This window comes from Oncorhynchus nerka, linkage group LG14 (genome assembly GCF_034236695.1).
Source record: "Oncorhynchus nerka isolate Pitt River linkage group LG14, Oner_Uvic_2.0, whole genome shotgun sequence".
Taxonomy (NCBI): Eukaryota; Metazoa; Chordata; class Actinopteri; order Salmoniformes; family Salmonidae; genus Oncorhynchus; species Oncorhynchus nerka.
Window position 1 is genome coordinate 76,915,674 of NC_088409.1, and position 5,254 is coordinate 76,920,927.

General features: G+C 42.0%; 1 long non-coding RNA gene across 1 annotated transcript; it reads left to right on the forward strand.

The window, feature by feature from the left end:
* Positions 1-318: 318 nt before the first annotated feature.
* LOC135559693 (uncharacterized) lies at positions 319-4,868 on the forward strand. Its single transcript, XR_010458539.1, has 2 exons — positions 319-3,931; positions 4,390-4,868. It is a non-coding gene; the product is annotated as an uncharacterized LOC135559693 (long non-coding RNA).
* The last annotated feature ends 386 nt before the right edge of the window (positions 4,869-5,254 follow it).

Here is a 5,254-nt window from a genome sequence, read left to right on the forward strand (position 1 = left end):
ATCACATGTAATACTGAGCTTGACTTTTCCTGTTGACTTCGTCATAACCTACTGTTGGATTCCTTCCATAGATCTCATTACTAATTGGCAAATGAGTCAATTTAATAGGAATGGGTCCAATCTATAATAGGCAATTGAAGGGTTTTATTTCACCTGGACACTAATACTTCATGACCAAGGACATGACACAAAACACACAAAAAAAATTGATATTTGTTTTATTTACAATGGGGTCCGAAATGATTGACACCCTTGAAAAATATGAGCAATAATGACTATAAAATAAATAATTCAAATAGCGAGCTGTGTTGTTGTGAATGATGTGCGAAAAGTTTTGCAGCGTCTCAGAGAGTATGGCATTAAACTCAAACCAAGTAAGTGTGATCTCTTTAAACCCCAGGTCCGTTATTTGGGCAGAATAGTGTCTGCAGAGGGCAGCCGAGTTGACCCAGCCGATTTTGAAGCAGTAAGAGCATTGAAAGAAATCAGACCAGAGACTGTGGGCCAGCTCAGAAAAATGCTTGGTTTACTCACGTACTACAGACAGTACATCAAAGACTTTTCTAGGAGTGCCAGCTGCCTGTATGACCTCCTGAAAGCAGATTCAGAGAAATTACCTGACCACCCACGGAAAACAAAAACAAAGAAAGTAAGTCATGTGGTGCCCTCAAACAAGCCAATCCTGTGGACTGACCAGCATCAACAGGCACTTGAACAGCTGATTGAGTGTTTGCTTCACCCACCAGTTTTAGGTTTCCTGATTTCACTCAGCCATTTGTTGTACACACTGATGCGTCACACCAAGGCTTGGGAGCAGTTCTTTATCAAAAGCAAGAGGGGAAGCTTAGGGTCATTGCTTATGGCTCTCGAACCTTAACAGCAGCTGAGAAGAACTATCACTACCACTCGAGCAAGCTAGAATTTCTAGCTCTAAAATGGGCAATCACTGATAAGTTCCATGACTATTTGTACTATGCTCCCACCTTCACTGTATACAGCGATAACAACCCGCTCTGCTACATTCTGTCTACTGCAAAACTGAACGCAACCACTTCCAGGTGGGTTGCAGACTTGGCTGATTTCCACTTTACAATAAAGTACAGGCCAGGCAGAGAGAACGGTGATGCAGATGCTTTGTCAAGGATGCCACTGGATGTAGAGTCACTGATGAGAGAATGTTCTGAGGAGCTTCCACCAGACACCATCGCCGCCACGATACAAGCAGTTGAGGTACAGAAAGAGGCTGTTGTACCTTGGTCATTTTCAGCTGCATCTATGTCAGTATCAGCTGAAGGTGAGACAACCACTGCAACAACCAGCTCGATCCCAAAAGATGGGATTAGAGAAGCACAAGAATCTGATCCAGTCATCCGTCCTGTGCTCAATTTCAAACTGTCGGGTTCCAAACCGCCAGTTAAAGAGCAAAAGAAATTCAGTCCAAAGACAAAATGCCTATTCAGAGAATGGGACAAATTGACAATAGACAGTGATGGCATTTTGTACAGAATCACTACAGCCCGCAAGCAGTTAGTTCTACCAGAGCAGTACAAAGGTAAAGTGATGGAAGAGTTGCACAATAACATGGGACACCAAGGTACTGACCACACTGTATCACTAGTACGTGACCGCTTCTTCTGGCCATATATGCAATCTGACATCGAGCACTATGTGACTAAAACTTGTAGCTGTGTCAAGCAGAAAAGGCCAGCCCATGCAACAAGAGCTCCTCTGACAAACATTGTGACAACACAGCCATTTGAACTGGTATGTATAGACTTCCTTCATCTCGACAGATGCAAAGGAGGATATGAGTACATCCTCGTGATTGTTGATCATTTTACACGTTTCACTCAAGCCTACGCCACCACATCAAAGTCAGGTAAAACTGCTGCAAATCTCATCTTCAATGATTTTGCCCTGAAGTTTGGGTTCCCGTCCCGCATCCACCATGACCAAGGGGGAGAATTTGAAAATCAGTTGTTCCATCAGTTAAAGAAACTCAGTGGCATGGCGGGGTCCAGGACAACACCCTATCACCCGATGGGAAACGGTCAAGCGGAACGCATGAACAGAACATTGTTGCAAATGTTAAAGACACTAACTGAGACACAAAAGTCAAATTGGAAGGAGTCTCTGAACAAACTGGTTTATGCCTATAACTGCACCCGTTGCGAAGTGACTGGCTATTCACCATTTTATCTTCTGTTTGGGAGATCACCCAGGCTTCCAGTTGATATGCTCTTTGGATTGTGCACAGAGGCAGGTTCCAGTAACCAGCGAGAATACGTGGAGAACTGGAAACGAGGGATGGAAGAAGCATACGCCATTGCAAATGAAAATGCTCAGAAAGCCGCTGAAAGAAGTAAGAAGTACTATGACACTAAAGTTAGGAGTTCAGTGCTACAGCCTGGCGAGCGAGTTCTGATTAAAAACCTGACACCAAGAGGAGGACCAGGAAAACTCCGTAACTATTGGGAAGATACAATTCACACAGTGGTGAGACAAATGGGTTCAGACCTGCCGATTTATGAATTGAGACCAGAAAAGGGTAGGGGACGCTCCAGGGTCCTGCACAGAAATCTGCTCATGTCCTGTGACCACTTACCTTTGAGACACAACCAGAAATGACCAAAGTGGACAAAAGTCAGAAAACGAGGAGACACCAGCCTGCATCACAGACTCTAGATTCTGATGAAGACAGTGGGGATGAATATGACCTTCATCATGATCCGCTACAGGTTCCCACATCTCCTACAGTACCTGAGGAGAGGAATGCTGAACCAGCGAGAGAGTGGGAACACAGACCCCAACAGTGAAACAGACAGTTGCAGTGCCAGTCCCTTATACACTACCAGCACAGCCTCTTGTTGAAAAGCGGCTGGAGGAGACAACAGTTAAAGACCTACCTGCTGAGGAGATTAACTTGCCTGCTGAAAATTTGCCTGATGATCGTCCACCAAGTGCCTTTCCTTCATATACTGATGCTGCTGAACCTGAGGAACCAGCCTACCAGCTGCCACAAAGAGAGAGACACCCTCCAAGACGTATCACCTATGATCAGCTTGGTATCCCTTCCTGCTACAGTATACAGCCACAGCCACAGTTGTTCCCTGTCTACTCTGCACCAGGACTGGTTCCATGGCTGCCATCACTACAGCAATGTTACTTTCAGCCACCTTACATGTATGGGCTTCAGCAAACATGAGGCTACAGAGTTGACATGTTTGACCATGGACTACTGTCAGATTTCACAGACTGTCAAAAGAGACAATTTACAGACTATGCATATAGATCATTAAAATTGATGGACTGTTGATCAATAGTATGAGAAAATACTGCTTATGTTATATAGCTGGTCAACAGATATGGACTGTGAATATAACTTGTTAGTTATATTTGAACTGTGACCCGTGACTTCTGCTCAAGTACTACCTTACAGAAGAGGATTTTCTAGGTCCAGTGCATACGAACTGTTGAAGAAGACAATGTTGGTAATGTTGGGACAACATTTATTTTGTCGGGGAGAGTGTGACAGGTTAAAGGACATATTCATAGCCTGTCATACATTGGAAAGTATTAGTAAGTTCATAGTATGTGAGGATCTTAAAACATCTAAGGTTAAAATATGCATTCAGTATTAGTTGATAGAGATTGATAACATTCATATAATTGTGTTAAAGTTCAAATCTGTCAAAGGGTACGAATTGTGAGAGTAATGTGTAAACGTTATATTGATTACTTTATTTTGTGGTGCCTAAAAGTGTTAATCTGTGATCTACGAAATGCTTGTAATCTATGAGCCGGAGATCGATTGCTCTGGTCTCCACCCATATTCCTGGGGAAATTCGCGGTCTTTTTCTCATTGAACTAAATGTTGACTTGATAATACAACACCGTATCACTCTCGTGATTATTTCTCCCCTGTTTTCAAGTACTTTATTGATGATAAAAATAGTAATTTAAATGTTATAACTAGCGAACATGTCAAGAGTGTTTAAGGTGTGTTTTAGTAACGTCTTGAGGAAGTTAGAGTTAAGTTTGAAGAGAGTAATATTAGCCCTGCTCGGTTGAAGTGAAGGATAGCATCGTACTGAGAGTAGCTGCCATTTTATGTCGATTGTGAATGAACGTGCGTGTTGTTAATAAGATATTTTGCTGTGTTATTTGTATAATGGGTTTTCTGTTATGTAATGTGTTACTTTTGTGAAATGATTGAACTAAATGTTGACTTGAGAATACAACACCGTATCACTCTCGTGATTATTTCTCCCCTGTTTTCAGGGGCGTAACATTGTATGCTCAAAATAATTGGGAATTTGTATTATTTTATACAAATACATTTGCTCAGAGATAGAGATTTTGTTAATAACATGTAATACTTTTTTTCAGAAATGTAGCACGAGGGTGGCAGCATCATGTCGTGGGGGTGCTTTACTGCAGGAGGGACTGGTGCACTTCACAAAATAGATGGCTTCATGAGGATGGAAAATTATGTGGATATATTGAAGCAACATCTCAAGACATCAGTCAGGAAGTTAACGCTTGGTCGCAAATGGGTCTTCCAAATGGACAATGACATACTTACAAAGTTGTGGCAAAAAAAAACCCTGACCTCAATCCTATATTTAATTTGTGGGCAGAACTGAAAAAGCGTGTGCGAGCAAGGACGTCAACAAACCTGACTCAGTTACACCAGCTCTGTCAGGAGGAATGGTCCGAAATTCACCCAACTTGCTTGTGGAAGGCTACCCAAAACATTTGACCCAAGTTAAACAATTGAATGGCAATGCTACCAAATACTAATTGAGTGTATGTTATCTTCTGACCCACTGGGAATTTGATGAAAAAAATAAAAGCTGAAATAATCATTTTCTCTATTATTATTCTGACATTTCACATTTCATAAAATAAAGTGGTGATCCTATCCTGAACTAAGACGGAATTTTTACTAACATTAAATGTCAGTAATTGTGAAAAATGTATTTGGCTAAGGTGTATAAACTTCCGACTTCAACTGTATAACGCCATTTTATCTGTGGCCAATGACCTTGAGCATTGGATGGGCACTTTTAATGTATATCTATGGCAGCACCCAAAGGGCCAGAATTTTCGAGCCCTGCCCGTGAATTTTGCTGTGACAGTGTCCCTATGAGTGACAGAACACTGAGACAATCACGGTGCAACTAGAGAACATTTACTAGCCCTACACTCTGTATTTTCCGCTAGCTGCCCCACCACCACAGAAAGCACTGAA